The sequence below is a fragment of the Apium graveolens genome, chromosome 11, assembly GCF_009905375.1.
Source record: "Apium graveolens cultivar Ventura chromosome 11, ASM990537v1, whole genome shotgun sequence".
NCBI lineage: Eukaryota > Viridiplantae > Streptophyta > Magnoliopsida > Apiales > Apiaceae > Apium > Apium graveolens.
The window spans coordinates 139,800,185-139,823,885 of record NC_133657.1 but is presented as its reverse complement, the minus strand read 5'-3'; the positions used below and the strand labels follow the sequence as shown (position 1 = coordinate 139,823,885).

General features: G+C 35.3%; 1 pseudogene; it reads left to right on the top strand.

Annotated features, from left to right (window-relative positions):
* LOC141695947 (F-box protein SKIP17-like) overlaps positions 1-23,701 on the top strand; it is a 134,022-nt pseudogene that overhangs the window by 59,653 nt on the left and 50,668 nt on the right.

The following is a 23,701-nucleotide window of genomic DNA, read 5'->3' as shown; positions in this document are numbered from 1 at the left end:
GGATAAACTCTTAACCACTTGAGCTATCCAACTGTACTCATTTGGGGATTATTAAGTGTAATATCATTCCGAATGTAATGACATGTGTTGGAAATTTGTGATTATATTGAGTCGAACACTTAGGACCGTGGTAAACACTTTATAAGTATGGTTTTTTACCATTAGGTTTACATGTCGTATTGTTAGATGACCAACTGTAGTAAGGTGTCAAGTGCTATAACTTCTTCTAAGACCTCTGCAGGATCACCTAATAGAGGAGAGTTTGAATACCTCTCCTAAACATAGCTATGTTAAATGGCCAACTCTCTTAAAACCTTAAGTTGTTATGGAAAGCCACTAAACTGATCATATATATTAAAAATGCAATTTTTGTATGTCTAACTCAGTTTTGTAACACGATTGCTAGTTTTACCTTTTTTTATAATTCTTTTTCTAAGTTGTTGCCATCTTCTTTTTCAATTTGTTTTGAAAGTGGAGTTCGAAGTAATCTATATTTTGCTTAAAGAGTCTTCGTTCCATGTCTTAAGTGTTTGATGATACACATATGTCTCGTGACTTTGTGATAATGTTGGTTTTCAGATTTTCTCGATGCTCGACACTCAAAGTGTGTGTTATGCTGCAGCATCATGTTCCTTTTTGAGCAAGTGTGCATCAGACCAAATGTGCTACTCTTGTATTGACTTGATGACAATGATACCAAACGTTAATAATCTGGTAGTATCCACAATGATTCAACAAGCTGGGAAAGCGCTTTGGTATGGCTTCTTTATTTATATAAGCCATAGAAGTCTTTTCCATGCTACATTAGTTATATACTCGTGTTAGAATTGAGACATGAACGAGTATCAAGCTTTTACTGATTCAAATCTAACTCTCATTAGGTATCGTGATAAATTCAGCTCAGTTGATTTTTAGAATCTCTAGGTGAATATGCAGATTTCGGTCGTTGTAAGTGTCATTATTAGAGCTGCAAACGAACAGAGCCGATTCGAGTTCTGTTTGAACTGATTCGAGCTTAACTTTTTTATAAAATGAACTGAGCCCATCTTAATAAACGAGCTAAAAGTTCTGTTCAAGCCCATCTTACTTATAACCAAGCCGAGCCCGAGCCGAACACGAGTTTGTTCACGAATAACTGAGCTGAGCCGAACTCGAGCCGAGTCGAGTTGTCCACTTATAGTTTATATATTTTTCAATCGACTAACCATAAAGTATAGTCTATAGGCGGCTGCGTGTTCCCTACGAGAAAAAAAGAAGAAAAAAAGTCTATTCTATAGTTTTATAAGTTGTATCGAGATCAAATACTAGTCTTATCTTACAATTATATACACGCACTCACCTATAGTTTTATCTTACAATTATTTTCACAAACGGATCTGTTCATTTGCAGCCCTAGTCATTATGAACTGCCTTCTAAACAATTCATGCAAATTTGGTTGTCTTGAAAATAATTAGTTTGCTTGATCATGGTGAGGTCATGGTACTTCAAGTTAGGATACATCTACGGTTTCAATTATGTAATTTTTTGTGGAACACAATATGGTTATAAGCTAATATTGTAATCCTTATAGCTTATATCATTTTCATGACTATATCATTTGTGTCATCTCTAACATTAAAAAATATTGCTAGCCACTTTTATGTAATATCGAGCCATGCTGCTTTTATACTGTGTCTAGTCATCTGATGCGTTCTCTACCACAATTATATTTTGATCACTATCCCTCAAATTCAGGTCTATAAAACTTGGTCTAGTATCTGGTCCATTTGCATCTTTTGGTTCTTCTCAACCATATATCTACAATACAAGGAATTCACATGTGTCAGGATTTTCATGAAACGATAAGAGGTCAAGATAAGAGAAGGAATTTTGTATTTTTTCACGATCGTACTTAAGTTCACTGAGCTTGGACGGTGGTGCTCCAGGGTACTGTTCAATTCTTGAGCAAAAATAAATATGTTCTATAATTACTTGTGTAGTCTTTTGAACTGTTTTGAATTTATTTGAACCGTAAGGGCTCTGTTAAGAAGGTTGCACCTTAATAACATTGAAAGAGTGGACAACACAGCGCTTTCTGAAGCATTATTAGTCTGCTCATCCCTCCTTGATCTGGAAGTCGTTGGCCTGTAAGTTTTTGTCCCCCCTTATCCTCACAACAATGATAATAATGATTATGCCACTTTGTTTTAATTCAGTGATTCCTGGTTTTCCATTCAGTTTTATATAATTTTTTATTGTCCCCTTTATGGTTTAGACTATATACACTAGGGTTTAGAGTTCCTTTCTTTCTCAAGATTTAATTTACCAAAATTTGAATTTATGTCCATGACTGTGATCATGCAACTCCTTTGTGCATCTTTCTTTTTGAAGTTTATATCTTGCAACTTGAATGCATGTTCTCATATCAGTCATTTTTTTTGTTTTAGTTGAAGTCTATAGTTTGAAACATAAATTTATTCTTGTGGTAGTCACGTTGACGTGAGGCAAACATTGGAGTCGGTCAACAAATATCTCCATATGATAGAACGTTTCTTTTTCGAATCTTCAAAAACCGGTAATATACTTTAAACATGTGAATTTCAACATTTCATATATTAGTCTTATCCTCATTTTCTTCTATGTAGGTAGAGATGACAGTCTGAAATTGTCACCAACCTACACTGATTTAGTGCAAAATTGCCCTAATATGAACTCTCTAACGCTATGAGGATTCAAGCTGCAAGACTTTAAAGCTCTGGCACTACTTAAGGTACTATCTGGTTATATCATAAAATTTGAGGGGGAACCAATTGTTTGCATTTGCTCTTTTTCTCTTCTTTATTTGAATGAGGAGTTCGCATTTGCTTTGTAGTTTATCATTATTCTAGGATACTGGTCATGAACGTTTGTTGCAATTAGTTTAGCTTGTTACTTCCCCATTAACAGCTTACCTGAGGCTATTTAACTACGAAAGAGAAAAGCGACACAAAATTCTCCAGTACATGAACCTCTAAATTTTATCATTGTTGTGCATATGTTGTGTACTTGATGATTACATAAACAAAACACCTAAGTAGATTTTACTTAGTGAAATAATGTAGCACTCGATGGATAAGAATTATAGTCCCGACGGATAACTCATTATAGTCCCGACGGATGATGACTTATTATCCATCGAGTGAGTAGCTTATGTAATAATGAGTCTGTAGCACATTTCTGCATACACCTTTGTATAGATTCTGTAGTAGCATATAAGTCATGTTGACTTTAACTAGATATGCAGAATAGGTTGATTAATTGTACATAGATGATGTCTTATAATTCTTCATAAATAAATTGAAGTCAAGTGCCAATATAGCTACCGACGGATGATTAACAAAGCCATCGACGGATGATTGAATAGCTATCAACGGATAATCAATATAGCAGTCGACGGATGATCAATAAAGCCATCAAAGGATGATCATAAACTCGACGGATGATCATGTACTCAATGGATAAAGAATTCAAATTTCCATTGACAGTGACAACTAGTCACATGCGTCGAAGTGTATGCAAATGGAATGAGGAAGCCTATTAACTGGGTAATAGAGAACAAAGTAGCAAAGTGTTAGACTCGACAGTTTTTATGATGATTCTGTCTTTTGACTTTGTAATCTTGGTAATATATAAACCAAGAAGTAGCAAATAGAAACATAGATCTGAGATACAAAAAATGAGAACATTGTAAGTAGAATTATTAGCATTTCTCTGTATTCTCAGTAGTTCATATTTGTAAGCAGCTGTGAGCATTCTTACACACAGAGTTCTCTCGATATATATTATATATCTCTGGTGGAATCATTCAAATCCACCAGAAAGTTTTTAAAGACTCTTGTTTTTAATTACTTGTGTTTTGATTCACTTAAGTTTTTATTCCGCATTGTGCTAATCAATACACTTATATTTATATTCGAGTTTGAACATTTTATTTCAAGAAAAAGTGTTAGTCCCTTAACAATATAGCAAGAATTATAGAAGGGGGTTGAATGGAATTCTTGAACCTTTTTCTCGAAATAAAAATGTTCAACTCGAATATAGATATAAGTGTTTTGATTAGCCCAATGCGGAATAGAAACTTAATTGAATCAAAACATAAGTAATTAAAAACAAGAGTCTTTAAAAACTTTCTGGTGGATTTAAACAATTCCACCAGAGATATATATTATATATCGAGAGGACTCTGTGTGCAAGAATGCTCACAGCTGCTTACAAATTGAACTACTGAGAATACAGGGAAATGCTAAAGATTCTGCTTATAAAGATTTCTCTGTTTTTGTATCTCAGCTCTCTTATTTCTATTTGCTACGTTCTTGGTTTATATATTACCATAATTACAAAGTCAAAAAGACTGAATAAATATAAAAACTATCAGTCTTAAGCTTTGCTACTTTTCGTCCTTTATTACCCAGTTAATGGGCTTCCACAGTAGATTTGTATGCATCTCGACGGTTGTGCTCAGCTTCCACTATTCAACTGCTGTTTGAATTCTTTATATGATCATCCGTTGGACTTTATGAACATCCGTTGGATATATGATCATCCGTCGACTTTCTGAACATCCGTTGATGGCTTCATTGATCATCCGTCGACTGCTATATTAAATATCCATTGATAGTCATTTGATCATCCGTCGATGGCTTTGTTAATCATCCATCGGTAGCTATTTTGGCACTTGACTTCATTTCACTTATGCAGAATTACAAGACATCATTTATATACAATTATCCAACCTATTCTGTATATCTAGTTAAAGTCAACATGACTTATAGGCTACTACAGAATCTATACAAAGATGTATACAGAACTGTGCTACAGACTCATTATTACATAAGCTACTCACTCGATGGATAATAAGTCAACATCCGTTGGGACTATAATGAGTTATCCGTCGGGACTATAATTCTTATCCGTCGAGTGCTACATTATTTCATTAAGTAAAATCTACTTAGATGTTTTGTTTATGTAATCATCAAGTACACAGCATATGCATAACAATCTCCCCCAATTTATGTCTACTGGAATTGTAGGCATAAATTAAGAGATACTTGATGATAACAAAACATCCTAAACATACAGCTTTAAAGACAAGTAGATAATACTGAAAGTGCTTCAGATAATCAAAATGTACAAAGTTTGGCTCACAGTCATTTCAAGATGCTCCTCTAGCCTGAGCAGATTTTTCTAGTTTCTTGAAGGTCTGGATCTTCTTCCAAGCTTCCTGTTGTTTTCATCAATCTAATTTTGGAGCTGCCTGTGGAATTCCAGTTCATCAGATTCTGAGAGATCTAGCTTTTCTTGAATTTCCAATAGAGTCTCATTGCTAGAGATACTCAATTGGTCTTCTTACCTGAAGAATCTTCTCACACCTTTGTCATCTATAAACTCCATCAGCCAGTAGGGCCTTAGATGCACTCTTCTCCCTGTGTATGGGATGATTAGAGTCTTTGGGAGTGCATCTTTAGCTCTAATACTCCTTAGTTCTTCAATCTTCTTCAATACTAGTCTTCTTGCAGTGACATTGAACCCAAAGTTCTTCTTGAAGGATGAATAAACTTTAATCAGTACAACTTGGCTCTCTTGAAGAATCTTGTGAAGTTGCCACACAATCTCCTTTCCTCCTTTGTACTTGAACATTAACCTTTCAGGTAGGTTTCTGTATGCATCAATTCCCCTCACTTCATCTAGTTCATCCAGATAAAGATTTAGATCTGAAAACTCTTTGATGTCACACAAGTACAAGTAGTCTCCCCTGTTGACTTTGGGTTGAGCTTTAACTACTGATTTGGATTTGAGAGGTGACAACTTCACTTTCTTGACTGCCCTTGACTTTGTCCTTTTTGGCTTGCTAAGGATTGGTAAACTGAAGTCAGGAATTGGTATGTTATCCCACTCTATTAGCTCATCCTTGGGCACAATAGGTTCACCATGAATATTCCTGTAGGGATCCACCACCCTTATATCTTCAAATACCACAGAGGGCTTTGATGCTTGAGTTGTAGCTGGTGTGGGTACCTTAGGAAATTGATCTTCCAATTCTTTGTCAACAATATCCAGTTTCTTTTTTGTTCTTCTAGCCAATTCTTTCTTTCTTGGAGATTTCTTCTGTTCTTCAATTTGCTTCTTTGATTCAGCAGCTTCAGATGGTTGAGAGGGAATTTGTTGAGATGAATTCACAACCTGTAGCTTGGCCAAGATAGCAATCTTCTCTTTCTTTTGTTTAGTCTTCTTTGCATTTAGAGCAGCTTGCTTCTTTTCCTGCTTTAATCTGGCTTTTACTTCTCTCTTTGCTTGAGCAAATTGTGGATGTCCAGCTACCACACAAATTTCCTATCCATTTCTGAATATCTTAGCAATTCTCCTTTTTGAAGCTGAATCAGCTGGATCTTTATAGAAGACAATTGATCTTGATAGAAGCTTCTTCTCATCAGGCTTGGCTGTCTCATACACAATGTCCAAGGGGTTTTCAAAGACGATTTTAGATAGTTTGCCCTTGGTTTAAGAATTATTTCAGCCTTTGTAGACTTGATGCAGGAAGATTGTCCTCTTTCCAGATAATTCATGCTCATCTCATTCACACTGATTTGCTTGAATTGAGAGTGATGGATGGCTGACTTAACTGGCTCCTTGACAAGTTCAAACTTTTTATGTATCTCCTCATCAATCTTCTCCCAGTTGATCAAACTCAACTTTCCTTTCTCAGAACCTTTCAAGTTTGCTGCTGCTGCTTTAATTAGATCTATACCATCTGCAACTGGTGGCTTGTTTGATAATTTTTACTTGAAGTTTCTCCCCCTCACTTGGTCCTTTCCCCCCCTTACTTGGTTCTCTCTCCCCCTTTTTGTTATCATCAAGTTGAGAAGTTAGGCCTTGTGCTTTAGCCAGTTGCATGAGAAGATTTGTCTGAGACTGTTGATTTTGAAGAAGGATGGCCACATAATTCTCAATAACTTGAACTCTATCTTCCAGCTTGGCCAGCTTCTTTTCAGAATCTGATTCTCTCCTCAGTCTCAGTAATAGATCCTGCATGGTACCAAATGGCATGATTGAATCCAACTTCTCATAATTGTAGGTCTTCAAGTCAGCTATATCCTTTTTGAGTTCATCCACACTCATATTCTGTCTTAATTGCTGTATCTTCATGAGATGTAGAGAATCTAGGTGAGCTTGAAGAATAGCCTTGGTACCAGCATCTGAAGTTTCCTGAAGGGCCTTTTGAATAGCCATAACCTGCTTGACCAAAGATACACCAAATTGTCCTGGTGTAGATTCCTTTATCCATGCCCATTCAGGTAAATTTGGAACAAAACTTGGGCCTTCATCTCCCCCTAAGTTCATGCTTCCATCCAAAGAAATAGAGTCATCATTATTAGAATTTACTCCAAATTCTTCAGATGGCTCATCAGATGTAGGAGGCATTAAATTGACAGCAGTTTTATCCCTTTTTAGAGATTCTGAAGTATGCACCAAATTTAATGTCTTTTCTGCCTCCTCATTGCCCTGAGCAGCCAACAATTGATAGGCTGACACAGGATGAGTAAAAGTGTCAGCATCCAAGGAAATTTTATCAATGTTAGCCTTGTAATGTTGCTGAAATTGTCTTTCCTTTTCAGCATCATCCACAATCATTGACTCATGAGCAATGGCTGTATCCACCCTTATTACTTCTGTACCTGCTTTTCTCTCATAATCTCTCTTTTGTTGCATCAGGGTCTCACCCTGGCTCCCCATCCTCACACCCTCACCTTCACCTACTAAGGTGGGACTCCTTACACTCACTTTTGCCAATCCTGAATAAATGGATTGCTGATTTTCACTCTTTTCCTCTCCTTTTGCCTGGGAGCTGTTGGGAACCACGGACTTAGGGTGTTACTACGTTTTATGATAAAGATTACGAAAAGAGGATTACCTTGTTAATGGTTGATTCCACGCTCTTCTATTGTATTCCCAAATTCCCTTGAGCGAAGTGTGGCCTCCGTCTTCTCAAGTTATCCTCTCTTCTTGCTCCTTGGTGGCTACAATATGTTTTCACACAATTGACAAGCAAGAAGATAATAAGAATATATATAGGCTACAATAGGGACCATGGATAATTAGGTTGGGCCTTCTAATTACATCTTGAGCCTAGCCCAATGTAATTAAATATTAATTCAATCCACTAAAGAATTAATATTTGCACTACCTTTCCTAATACCGTAATTTAATTAATTCGGTTCCAATATTATTTGCTTATTAAATTCCCCATGTTTAAAATATCATATGTCCATTAATTAAATAAATTACTGAAAATTTATTTAATTAATATCTTTTATCCTTGATCATCCACTCAACCTTTATTTAATTATGCGAGAATAAATTCCACCTGCAGGGTTTCACATAATTAAATCTTTTTGAGCTTTCAAGGGGACATCATTAACCCGAATATTATCAGGACATGGATTCCTTCAATAAATAATATCCACCATGTATATAATTCCATCACCCAAAATATAATGATATAAATTCAAAAGAATTATTTCATATATAAATCAAAGCATGTAAATAATATACACGTGTCAATTACTATTTCCGGATTAAGAACCTAAGCATTAATAATAACATAGAATCTTAGTTCTCCTTCTTAATCAGTATTAAGGGAACAATTCTAAATTTGATCCTGTTCAATATACACAAAGTATACTAGCATTATTTATTAGTCAATATAAACTAATCTAAATAATACTACAGCCATACCAGTGGATTGTCCAACACCACCTGTGTTGTGAACCTTATTATATTATAAAACCGTATTTAACAATCTAATATTATGTATCCCATTTGATACTAGATTGTTCACAATATATAATATTAGACAACATGTAAACATTCAAATGATTCTCAAATAAACTGGCCAGAAATAAATGTATATACTTCAAATAAATATTTTTAGTATACACTAACAATCTCCCACTTATACTTAAAATATTCTATGTGTACATCAGTGTTTATTTAATCCACTATTACATAAAAATCTATGTGTCCATCCATCTGACTCCTATCGCTTCCACATGCTTGTCAAAAACCTTGGTTGGCAAGCTCTTTGTGAAAGGATCTGCCCGGTTGTCTTCTGATGATATGTGAGCCACAACTATATCCCCTCACTTTACGATTCCTCGTATGAGATGATACTTACGTTCAATATGTTTAGCTGCTTTGTGGTCTCGCGGTTCCTTTGAATTTGCCACAGCACCAGTGTTATCACAATACACCGTCAAGCTCCTAGGCAAATTAGGTACCACATCTAAGTCCAAAAGGAAGTTCCTGAACCATACAGCCTCCTTGGTAGCCTCAGAGGCTGCCACGTACTCAGCCTCCATGGTGGAGTCTGCAATGCATTTCTGCTTTACACTCCTCCATATAACGGCTCCACCTCCTAAAGTAAAAACATATCCCGAGGTTGATTTCCTCTTATCCCTATCTGATTGGAAATCTGAATCAGTATATCCCAAAGGAAATAGATCTGAGGCCTTGTAAATTAACATATACTCCTTAGTCCTTCTCAGGTACTTGAGTATAGTTTTTACTGCACTCCAATGTTCCTGACCTGGGTTCGACTGATATCTACTAACCATGCCTACAGCAAAGCAGATGTCAGGCCTCGTACATAACATAGCATACATTAAGCTTCCACATGCTGAAGCATAAGGAACTGCTTTCATGCTCTCTATATCCTTAGGTGTCGAAGGACACTGCTTCTTAGATAGAGCAACTCCATGCTTAAAAGGTAAAAAACCTTTCTTGGAGTTCTGCATGTTAAAACGAGCTAATACTTCATCAATGTAGGTGTAACGCCCCCAAATCCGGGGTCAGAGGATTTGGTCGTCACTATAAAACTTCAATCCAAATTAACCTGTTAAATCAATAAATAAATGCCAGCGGAAGATAATTATCATAAATGACCCCAAACTAATCCAAGATCTTTTAAGGTTACAGTTCTAGAAACAAGAAATCCAAATTCCACAAATAAATTTTTCACTTTCTTTTTAAACTCTTTTCAATAAATTCCAACTCAAAACTAAACCCACTAGTATAACTTCGAAATGAAGTATACTAGGCCCAAATAAAATATACAACTATAATATAATATAATATAAACAACTTTATACAATAAGACTTACACTAGTCCGCAAACCCTGGACCAACCATCTTCCAAAAGCTTCTTCTTTGCTTCCTCGAATTACGCAGCTAAATAGCGCAAGCTGATCCTCACTGGAGGTTAAATTTAAAAATAGGCAAGTATGAGCGAAAGAAATGCTCAGCAAGTTAATTATAACATATATAGGGTCGTTTTGATATAAAACCGACATCTGCATCAGCGCAGAACATTTAAAAATCATAATTGCTGAATCATAAAACTCTTTTTGATACTTTCCAGCGAGAGGCTTCAGCAATATTTTGAATCTTGACGAGAGCAAAGCTCGTAAAACAGTGTTTACGGAAATATCGTAAACAACAACAACAAGAAGCAATGATCATGGAATGAATCATAAACTTTACTCAAAACCGAACTCTTGAAATTAATACTTATTTTGTTGTTATATCAAATTAGATATAAATACGAACTTTGATGCTCACAACATTCCATACTGAAGTCAACATCAATCATCTATACTAATACCACCTTTGATATTTAACAACAACGTAAGTATCAGCAAAAAATAAGAAACTGAATCAAAACCACAATTCACTTTAATCCAAAACAGAATCAGTATTTTTAATCCAAAACAGAATCAGTACTTTTAATCCAAAACAGAATCAGTACTTTTAATCCAAAACAGAATCAGTTGATAAATCATTTATTCTATGAATATCAAAACAATATCATAATTTAGATTGGAATCCTCGAACGACGGTGTGTTGCCGCCGGTGATCAGCCGCGGAGCAACACCGGTATGCCGAAGCATATCCAACTAAACAAAGGGGTACCCAAGGCACATATCGGCCTAGCAAGGTGTTATATCCTGTATAACACATAGCTCACGCTGGACCGCCGCCACGGCCTCTTACGCAACCATCCAATCTTAGAAACATTTTATTGAGAGGGGTCATAATACTCGACACCCTTAAAAACTTTTATTCGCCCTTTCACTTGGGCAGAAAACCAAAACAACGTCATCTTTCTCAAAATCCACAACATTTATAAATCCGATAATTGGATAAGTAAAATCACTTAGCTATTCTGAACATAGAATAGCGGAAGAATACTTGCATAAACAGAATTATTTAATTCAGCGATATGTAAAACATTTATCGATTCTAAACTGAGAATAGGAAAAGCAATACTTGCATGATACGATTCAAAATAAATATCACTTGAACAATAATTGATTATAGGGATACTTGCATAATATGAATCGAATTAAACGTCACTTGAATGATAAGTGAGGTTAGGGTACTTGCCTTTGGGTTTTAAGCAGTTAGCCACACTCGAAATGACACATCTATTCTGACATTCTGTCTTAAAGTATCACCGTCTTGCTTTTCAACACCTTACTGATATGCTGCTCCTGCGATTGCTAGAAGCCAGATATCCACTTCCATTCCATCTCACTCTTTATCCAACACCTTGTCCTGATCAACTCGAATGATCTGCATCTATAATTAAAATATAGAACTTTAATTGTCTAATCGATAATCACTCGACGAACTACGCGTCAAAAATCCTATAGTCTACCCATACGATAGCCCACACACAAGAAAAAACAGTCAAACACAAGACTTATGACCCACATATACACGTAATTCACATAGCACATAAGCACATAACTCATATATCACATAATTCATATCACGTAAGACTCAGTTCATCAGAAGGGTCGACTCGGTACGTTTAAAACTGAAATCGGGTCAAAAATATGATTTATCGATCAATAATCAACTTGGAATGATTCGTAAAACAAACGACTTTTCGAAACAAAAGGATTTGGGTCTCGAAAGTATTTTTAATGAAAGCAGAATATTTTTCTGAGTCTGTACGCGTTCATTTCGTATTAAACGGACAAACGGTTTATTTATTATGAATTTTTGAACATTTTTCGGAATAAAAATGATCTCCGAATCATTTAATCATTAAATAATAGGGCTCAAACACCCTAAAATAATTTTATAAGATTTATCGAGAATGGAAAATAATTTAAAATAATATCTTAAAACTCGAAACTATTTTTCAGAATTTTTAAATCAATTTTAAATAATTAAATCTAATTAAATAATCAATTAAAATTAATTAATAACTAATTAAATTAATTAATCAATTAATATTTAAATTAATTGACTAATTAAATAATTAATTATCAACTAAAATTAGTTAATTAACTAATTAAGATTTATTTTTGAATTACAATAAATTTTCAGAACTTAAAATATTGATTTTGAAAATAAAAATGAATTTTCAGAATAAAAGAAACTAAATTTTGATTTAAAATAAAATAGAAATTGCAGAAACATGTTTTTGATTTTGGAATAGGAGAAAACAGGATCTAAACCGGGTCAGGGAAACGGGTTAAAACCGGGTCGTTCATGATCCAACCAGGTCGGGCATGAACACACCGGATTCTGGGGATTAAACCCAGTTTCCGGCGGTACTAGCCGGACTCCGGCGATGCCAATTACCATCGAAAAACCCCCCCGCGTCCTCGTTTCTCAGCTGGGTTTTGTTCTACATCAACCCTGCAACATAACAGTACCAACAACGACAAGAACGAAGTCGCAGAATTCAAACTCCGGCCAAAAAGCCATTAACGCCGGCGGGTTTTCTCGAGTTTTCCGGCAAAAACTCGAATTCACTCAATCCTTAACCAAACACGATGATTCCAGTGTCAAAATAACGCCAAGAACGATTACAATCTACTCAGGTCATCACACACAATCAAAACCCACTAAATCATAAACCCCCAAAATTCGAATATTACCCTAAAAATCGATATTAAAATTTAACAACTCTTGAAACGATTTGATGATATAAAATGATAGAGAATCATCTGTGATTCATTTTGGTTATTCATACTTGTGATTTGGTGTTCAATAACGCCTTCAAAATTGACTTTGATTTTCAGAATTTTTCAAGAACACCAAGAACACATATTCAAGAAATTTTCAGAAAATTAAACCTCAATTTCTATATGATACCGAACCCTATTTTTGAAGTATAATATACCAAATCGACCAGAAAAACATGCTCTACAACATGGAAGCATCAAATCACATCAACAACATCAAGAACAAAATTTCATCATTTAATTATCAAATAATTCGAATATAAATAATTAAATAAGAAAATTACTGTGATTTCTGGGCAGAAACTGATGATTGATTCAGAAAGAAGATTTCGAGAGCTTCGTTTTGATATGCTGCACGCCCGAATCGGAGTTCGATAACGCCTTCGTTCGTGTGTTTGATTCTCGGGAACGTATCGGTTTTCTCGGGTTTTTCTCTGTATTTACGGTGTTTTAACTGGTTGCAAATGAATAAACGGAATAAACGAAATAAGAAATAGGATATTTATATTTATGGAATATTGGATCGTTCTGGATCGTTTTGGATCGTTTTGGATCATTAAATTAGTTGCTTAGCCGCTAAGTAACTGCAATAACGATCCGATTCAATACCAAAATTGGATAATTATCAAAACCGAGCTTTTTATAAAACATTATATACGGGAATAATATAAAAATATCCCGTCTCTCAAAAATACGGGTTTTATTGATTACCGAAATAATTATCGTATCGAAAATATTGCGCCGGGCCGCGCACGGGTCAAACCGTAATCCAGATCGAAAAAGTCGAAACACGGAAAATGTCCGGAATTACCAGATTAGGTTAGGAAGGAGTTTTCGGAAGAGTTTCGGGTTGTAAAAACGCAAAAACGATTGAAGTCGGACGATTCCCGGCTTTATAAAATAATTTTGGTAATTATTCAGAAAATAATTAATAATTCAAAAATTAATATAAAATCATCTAACAGTCCAAAAATTACCAGAAAAATATCACAATTATCTATATTTTATTCTGGACATATAATAATTCAAATACTCAAATAATATCACATATAAACACCCAAACATCAATTCCACTTATCAGATAATTCACCAAAATTCACGTAAAATCACATAAATAATTCCAAATAATTATAAAAATAATATCTGAAAATATGGGATATTACAATCTACCCCCCTTATAAGGATTCCGTCCTCGGAATCAGCAGAAGAGAGCACTAAGGATCTTATCACAAATTTTCCATTTCCAAATAACCTCAATTTTCCATAATCTCAAACAAATCTTGTATTCCTTATATAATAAAACTTTTACAGGAGCTTCACCGTGCACCTTGTTCCATTCACACCCTTTGACCAATTTCTCAATAGAATCACTTTTATTGATCGCGAGAAAGAAGAACAGAGAAAAAGAGAAAGAAAAGAAAGAGAGAGATAGATAGAGAAAATTAAAGAAACAGACCGACTTCAGTATATGCCACTGATATTTTAATCACATTGCATTCCACTGCTGCCATTGGTAATCCCATCACATAATCTTGATTTGACTTGACCAGGATAACTCAGCTTAATTTGATTGGCATACCTTCGAATATTTGGAATGATAAAATCATGGAATTTTAAAAAGAAAAGAATTTGATATCATAACGGAACCAAAATCTGAATTTGAGAAAAAGTTTTGTTGCAATAAGAGAATAACTGAGAGATCAATATGATCAAATGAACTTGGTATTGCGTGTCCAAATTAAGACACTACTAAAGGTTGTTAACCTTCATGTATTCACAACACACACAAGTGATGGCGTCCCATCCAACTCCTATCACACAGACAGGTATACCTTGTGTCCCCTATAGTTAAGGTTGTTCATCTCAGTCAGAATAAAAGAATATCAAAGGAATTCAAAATCAAATGAATAAAACTGAAAAGATTTCAAAGCTGATATTTCTGAAGAAAATGAAATCAAGAAAACAAGATTCTGACACCAAATGAGCAACTGGTGTCATATCACCAAGAAACTATCCACCATATAAGAAAAGTGGAATTAATTATCATAACTTGACAGAGCTATCAAAACCAGAAAAATAGGCTTCATGACAGCCTCCGGCACATTTAAAACACATATATGATTGAAAATGAGTGTTAGGGAATATATCCTCTAACAATTACTTCTTTTTGAGAGATGTCAAAAGAAATTATAGAAAGAAAAGGTATTGCCAAAGTCTTAATATTTATCTTCAATTTGAACTCTCCAGTTGACTCGCCATCTGATTCTAGACGCTTCTTCATGTTCCAAAGATATCGATAATCTCCATCGTCGTCGAATCATAGTCTCGGAAGATTCCACAATAGAAGTTTTGCAACTACCAAGAGTTCCATCCAGCTCAGCACAACCATCTCAAACGAATGCGCCTATCTTAACTTACTCGTTGGTACTATATCCGATAGTCCAACAGGAACTCGATATGAGCTCAAACGTCCTCACATAGCTATACACACTCCTACACACTCTCGTTTCTAGTTTACTATAACCTCAGCTCTGATACCAACCTGTAACGCCCCCAAATCCGGGGTCAGAGGATTTGGTCGTCACTATAAAACTTCAATCCAAATTAACCTGTTAAATCAATAAATAAATGCCAGCGGAAGATAATTATCATAAATGACCCCAAACTAATCCAAGATCTTTTAAGGTTACAGTTCTAGAAACAAGAAATCCAAATTCCACAAATAAATTTTTCACTTTCTTTTTAAACTCTTTTCAATAAATTCCAACTCAAAACTAAACCCACTAGTATAACTTCGAAATGAAGTATACTTTAAAGACCTGTAACGCCCCCAAATCCGGGGTCAGAGGATTTGGTCGTCACTATAAAACTTCAATCCAAATTAACCTGTTAAATCAATAAATAAATGCCAGCGGAAGATAATTATCATAAATGACCCCAAACTAATCCAAGATCTTTTAAGGTTACAGTTCTAGAAACAAGAAATCCAAATTCCACAAATAAATTTTTCACTTTCTTTTTAAACTCTTTTCAATAAATTCCAACTCAAAACTAAACCCACTAGTATAACTTCGAAATGAAGTATACTAGGCCCAAATAAAATATACAACTATAATATAATATAATATAAACAACTTTATACAATAAGACTTACACTAGTCCGCAAACCCTGGACCAACCATCTTCCAAAAGCTTCTTCTTTGCTTCCTCGAATTACGCAGCTAAATAGCGCAAGCTGATCCTCACTGGAGGTTAAATTTAAAAATAGGCAAGTATGAGCGAAAGAAATGCTCAGCAAGTTAATTATAACATATATAGGGTCGTTTTGATATAAAACCGACATCTGCATCAGCGCAGAACATTTAAAATTCATAATTGCTGAATCATAAAACTCTTTTTGATACTTTCCAGCGAGAGGCTTCAGCAATATTTTGAATCTTGACGAGAGCAAAGCTCGTAAAACAGTGTTTACGGAAATATCGTAAACAACAACAAGAAGCAATGATCATGGAATGAATCATAAACTTTACTCAAAACCGAACTCTTGAAATTAATACTTATTTTATTGTTATATCAAATTAGATATAAATACGAACTTTGATGCTCACAACATTCCATACTGAAGTCAACATCAATCATCTATACTAATACCACCTTTGATATTTAACAACAATGTAAGTATCAACAAAAAATAAGAAACTGAATCAAAACCACAATTCACTTTAATCCAAAACAGAATCAGTATTTTTAATCCAAAACAGAATCAGTACTTTTAATCCAAAACAGAATCAGTACTTTTAATCCAAAACAGAATCAGTTGATAAATCATTTATTCTATGAATATCAAAACAATATCATAATTTAGATTGGAATCCTCGAACGACGGTGTGTTGCCGCCGGTGATCAGCCGCGGAGCAACACCGGTATGCCGAAGCATATCCAACTAAACAAAGGGGTACCCAAGGCACATATCGGCCTAGCAAGGTGTTATATCCTGTATAACACATAGCTCACGCTGGACCGCCGCCACGGCCTCTTACGCAACCATCCAATCTTAGAAACATTTTATTGAGAGGGGTCATAATACTCGACACCCTTAAAAACTTTTATTCGCCCTTTCACTTGGGCAGAAAACCAAAACAACGTCATCTTTCTCAAAATCCACAACATTTATAAATCCGATAATTGGATAAGTAAAATCACTTAGCTATTCTGAACATAGAATAGCGGGAGAATACTTGCATAAACAGAATTATTTAATTCAGCGATATGTAAAACATTTATCGATTCTAAACTGAGAATAGGAAAAGCAATACTTGCATGATACGATTCAAAATAAATATCACTTGAACAATAATTGATTATAGGGATACTTGCATAATATGAATCGAATTAAACGTCACTTGAATGATAAGTGAGGTTAGGGTACTTGCCTTTGGGTTTTAAGCAGTTAGCCACACTCGAAATGACACATCTATTCTGACATTCTGTCTTAAAGTATCACCGTCTTGCTTTTCAACACCTTACTGATATGCTGCTCCTGCGATTGCTAGAAGCCAGATATCCACTTCCATTCCATCTCACTCTTTATCCAACACCTTGTCCTGATCAACTCGAATGATCTGCATCTATAATTAAAATATAGAACTTTAATTGTCTAATCGATAATCACTCGACGAACTACGCGTCAAAAATCCTATAGTCTACCCATACGATAGCCCACACACAAGAAAAAACAGTCAAACACAAGACTTATGACCCACATATACACGTAATTCACATAGCACATAAGCACATAACTCATATATCACATAATTCATATCACGTAAGACTCAGTTCATCAGAAGGGTCGACTCGGTACGTTTAAAACTGAAATCGGGTCAAAAATATGATTTATCGATCAATAATCGACTTGGAATGATTCGTAAAACAAACGACTTTTCGAAACAAAAGGATTTGGGTCTCGAAAGTATTTTTAATGAAAGCGAAATATTTTTCTGAGTCTGTACGCGTTCGTTTCGTATTAAACGGACAAACGGTTTATTTATTATGAATTTTTGAACATTTTTCGGAATAAAAACGATCTCCGAATCATTTAATCATTAAATAATAGGGCTCAAACACCCTAAAATAATTTTATAAGATTTATCGAGCCTGGAAAATAATTTAAAATAATATCTTAAAGCTCGAAACTATTTTTCAGAATTTTTAAATCAATTTTAAATAATTAAATCTAATTAAATTATCAATTAAAATTAATTAATAACTAATTAAATTAATTAATCAATTAATATTTAAATTAATTGACTAATTAAATAATTAATTATCAACTAAAATTAGTTAATTAACTAATTAAGATTTATTTTTGAATTACAATAAATTTTCAGAACTTAAAATATTGATTTTGAAAATAAAAATGAATTTTCAGAATAAAAGAAACTAAATTTTGATTTAAAATAAAATAGAAATTGCAGAAACATGTTTTTGATTTTGGAATAGGAGAAAACAGGATCTAAACCGGGTCAGGGAAACGGGTTAAAACCGGGTCGTTCATGATCCAACCAGGTCGGGCATGAACACACCGGATTCTGGGGATTAAACCCAGTTTCCGGCGGTACTAGCCGGACTCCGGCGATGGCAATTACCATCGAAAAACCCCCCCGCGTCCTCGTTTCTCAGCTGGGTTTTGTTCTACATCAACCCTGCAACATAACAGTACCAACAACGACAAGAACGAAGTCGCAGAATTCAAACTCCGGCCAAAAAGCCATTAACGCCGGCGGGTTTTCTCGAGTTTTCCGGCAAAAACTCGAATTCACTCAATCCTTAACCAAACACGATGATTCCAGTGTCAAAATAACGCCAAGAACGATTACAATCTACTCAGGTCATCACACACAATCAAAACCCACTAAATCATAAACCCCCAAAATTCGAATATTACCCTAAAAATCGATTTTAAAATTTAACAACTCTTGAAACGATTTGATGATATAAAATGATAGAGAATCATCTGTGATTCATTTTGGTTATTCATACTTGTGATTTGGTGTTCAATAACGCCTTCAAAATTGACTTTGATTTTCAGAATTTTTCAAGAACACCAAGAACACATATTCAAGAAATTTTCAGAAAATTAAACCTCAATTTCTATATGATACCGAACCCTATTTTTGAAGTATAATATACCAAATCGACCAGAAAAACATGCTCTACAACATGGAAGCATCAAATCACATCAACAACATCAAGAACAAAATTTCATCATTTAATTATCAAATAATTCGAATATAAATAATTAAATAAGAAAATTACTGTGATTTCTGGGCAGAAACTGATGATTGATTCAGAAAGAAGATTTCGAGAGCTTCGTTTTGATATGCTGCACGCCCGAATCGGAGTTCGATAACGCCTTCGTTCGTGTGTTTGATTCTCGGGAACGTATCGGTTTTCTCGGGTTTTTCTCTGTATTTACGGTGTTTTAACTGGTTGCAAATGAATAAACGGAATAAACGAAATAAGAAATAGGATATTTATATTTATGGAATATTGGATCGTTCTGGATCGTTTTGGATCGTTTTGGATCATTAAATTAGTTGCTTAGCCGCTAAGTAACTGCAATAACGATCCGATTCAATACCAAAATTGGATAATTATCAAAACCGAGCTTTTTATAAAACATTATATACGGGAATAATATAAAAATATCTCGTCTCTCAAAAATACGGGTTTTATTGATTACCGAAATAATTATCGTATCGAAAATATTGCGCCGGGCCGCGCACGGGTCAAACCGTAATCCGGATCGAAAAAGTCGAAACACGAAAAATGTCCGGAATTACCAGATTAGGTTAGGAAGGAGTTTTCGGAAGAGTTTCGGGTTGTAAAAACGCAAAAACGATTGAAGTCGGACGATTCCCGGCTTTATAAAATAATTTTGGTAATTATTCAGAAAATAATTAATAATTCAAAAATTAATATAAAATCATCTAACAGTCCAAAAATTACCAGAAAAATATCACAATTATCTATATTTTATTCTGGACATATAATAATTCAAATACTCAAATAGTATCACATATAAACACCCAAACATCAATTCCACTTATCAGATAATTCACCAAAATTCACGTAAAATCACATAAATAATTCCAAATAATTATAAAAATAATATCTGAAAATATGGGATATTACAGTAGGGCTCTTGAGATAAAGCCAACATCCTTTTCTTGCGATCCCTTATAACTTTGATCCCAAGGATGTATGCCGCTTCACCTAAGTCCTTCATGTCAAATTGTTTGAACAACCATGCCTTTACTGATGACAACATCTCAATATTGTTTCCAATGAGTAAAATATCATCTACATATAGTACTAGAAAAACCACTGCATTACCTTCACTTCTCTTATACACACACGATTCGCTTGGACTTTGATCAAATCCATATGACTGGACTGCCTGATCAAAACGAATATTCCAGTCTCTAGAAGCTTGTTTAAGTCCATAAATAGACCTCTTAAGCTTACATACCAGATGCTCTTGGCCTTCCTTAATGAATCCTTTTGGTTGCTGCATATAGATGGTTTCTTCAAGACTTCCATTAAGAAAAGCTGTCTTGACATCCATTTGCCAAATCTCATAATCGAGATGAGCTGCTATAGATAAAAGAATACGGATTGACTTAAGCATGACTACCGGTGAAAAGGTTTCCTCATAATCGATACCTTCTTTCTGAGTATACCCTTTCGCAACAAGTCTTGCTTTCCAGGCTTTCACCTTTTTATCTAATCCCCTCTTTTTCTTGTAGATCCACTTACATCCAATAGGTTTTATACCTTTGGGTGGTTCCACGAGCTCCCAGACCTGATTAGAATACATTGATTCTATCTCAGATTCCATTGCCTTTTGCCAAAGATCTGCATCTTTGTCTTGTACTGCCTCTTCGTATGTACGGGGATCATCATCATGTTCACCAGGGACCAAGTCTGAAGACTCTCCCAAAAACATGAATCTATCAGGCTGTTGAACAACCTTCCCACTACGACGAGGCACTGGTGCGGTATTAGTGACAGGTTGTACATTATGTTGTGGTTGTTCTACTTGTACTACAGCTTCATGGGTATTATTTGTCCCTCCCACTAGTTCCTCTAAAACGACACTACTCATGGGTTTGTGATTCATTATATAGTCCTCCTCCAAGAATCTTGCATTAGTGCTAACAATGACATCCCGATTCTTCGGACTATAAAATAAATATCCTTTCATTCCCATGGGGTAGCCTACAAACAACTTTACTTTTGTACGAGATTCTAACTTAGTCGCGTTCTTGTTCAGCACATATGCTGGACAACCCCATATTCGAATATGTCTTAGACTCGGTTTATCCCCGGTCCATAATTCTAAGGGGGTTTTAGGAACCGACTTAGAAGGTACTAAGTTCAGAAGATAAGCTGTTGTTTCTAAGGCATGTCCCCAAAACGACTTGGGTAAATCCGAATAGCTCATCATCGATCTAACACTCTCTAAAAGAGTCCGGTTCCTTCTCTCTGCTACACCGTTCTGCTGGGGTGTGCCTGGTGCAGTTAACTGGGATTCTATCCCATTTTCTGATAAATATTCCCTAAATTCTCCAAGCAAGTATTCGCCACCACGATCTAATCGTAGTGACTTGATACTTTTATTAAGTCGCTTCTCCATTTTAGCTTTGTACTCTTTGAACTTATCAAAGCACTCAGACTTACGGCGCAACAAATAAACGTACCCATATCTAGAATAATCATCAAGGAAAGTGACGAAATATTCATAACCACCTCTTGCTTGGATATTCATGGGTCCACATAAATCAGAGTGAACCAATTCTAACACTTGTTTGGCTCTATTCCCCTTTGCCTTGAAAGGCCTATTAGTCATTTTACCTTCCAAGCAGGATTCACAAACTGGAAATGGCTCCACTGGCAATGAGCTTAAAGGCCCGTCTACTACCAGTCTTTGAATCCTCCTCAAGTTAATATGACCTAATCTCAAGTGCCAAAGATATGTTTGGTTCAAACTAGAAGGTTCCTTTCTTTTAGTAGAGTTAGAAGATGTGTTGTTCAATACCCTAAATTGCAGTTGCAGTGCAGGTTGACTAGGATTAATTATATACAAATTGTCTTGCAATGTACCAGAACATATAATTCGTTTATTCATCATAATAGAAACATTACGATCCAAACAAACATTATAACCATCCAAAGCAAGTTTAGAAACCGAAATTAAATTCCTTCTAAAAGAAGGTACATAAAGACAATTGTTCAAAACCAAAATCCTATCAGAACCAAAAGATAAATGAATAACTCCTACTGCAACTACTGCTACTTTCGTAGCATCTCCCATGAACACGTATATCTCACCATCTCTAAGCATTCTGGATAGCTGGAACCCCTGCATAGAATTAAAAACATGATCAGTGGCTCCTGTATCTACACACCAAGTGCTCGTAGATATAGCCACTATAAATGTTTCTGTAACTAGAGAAAGAGACATACCAATATTGTTTGTCTTCTTAGGAAGAGGACAATCCTGTTTCCAGTGACCTGACTGTTTGCATCTGAAGCACTTTCCCTTAGGCTTTTTCACACCACCCTGAACTCCCACTGCCTTCACAGCTTTCTGTGTCTGAGCCTTTTTCTTCTTCTTAATACCTTTCGGCTTAGAAGAAGAACCTTTCTCGGCCACATTCACTTGAACACTCTGCCCAAATAATCCTTCATCTGCCTGAAGTTCTGTCAGCAGTTCCGCGAGACTATACTGCCTCTTGTTCATGTTGTAATTCAAGCGGAACTGCTCAAAACTCTTGGACAAGCTCATAAGGATAATGTCAATCTGGGTTTCCCCGTCAAGTTCAGCACCAAGGATCTCTATCTCATTCAGATGCGACATCATCTTGAGAACATGATCCCTTACAGGTGTGCCTACAGCCATCTGAGTGTTCATTAAAGCCTTCATGGCTACTTGCCTAGCAGCCCTATTCTGATCTCCAAAAAGTTCCTTGAGATTAAAGAGCATATCCGAAGCAGTGGTCATAGACTAATGCTGATGCTGTAAAACACCTGACATTGATGCCAGAATGTAACATCGCGACATCTCATCAGCCTTAATCCACCGTTTATAATACTCTTTCTCATCTTCAGGAGCATCAACAGCAGGCTGTTCAGGTTTGGGTTCATAAGTGCAAAACTTGTACTCCTCAGCAGTCAACACAATGTCCAAATTTCATTTCCATTCAATATAGTTAGGTCCGGTAAGTTTGTTATCCTTAAGTAGGGTGAACAGTGGATTAAAGCCCATTTTATCCTGAGAATCATGCATAAAAACATCACATAAATAAGGGTGCATTAATTATTAAGATCTATTGATTCCTCTAACAATTATTAAAATTTAATGCACTAACATCTAAACACCATAAGCTTCTGGTACGCCACGATGTGTGACATGTATACCACCTAATTTTGTTTAAATGTTACTTCGGTCCTATTACTAAACAATATGCCATGTTGGGATGGACTATATTATTTTTCATAGCTAAGTGCATACCATCATCAAATCTTAAATTATTTGAATTCTAAGGAACTTGGTACGCCACGATGGGTGGCGTGTATACCT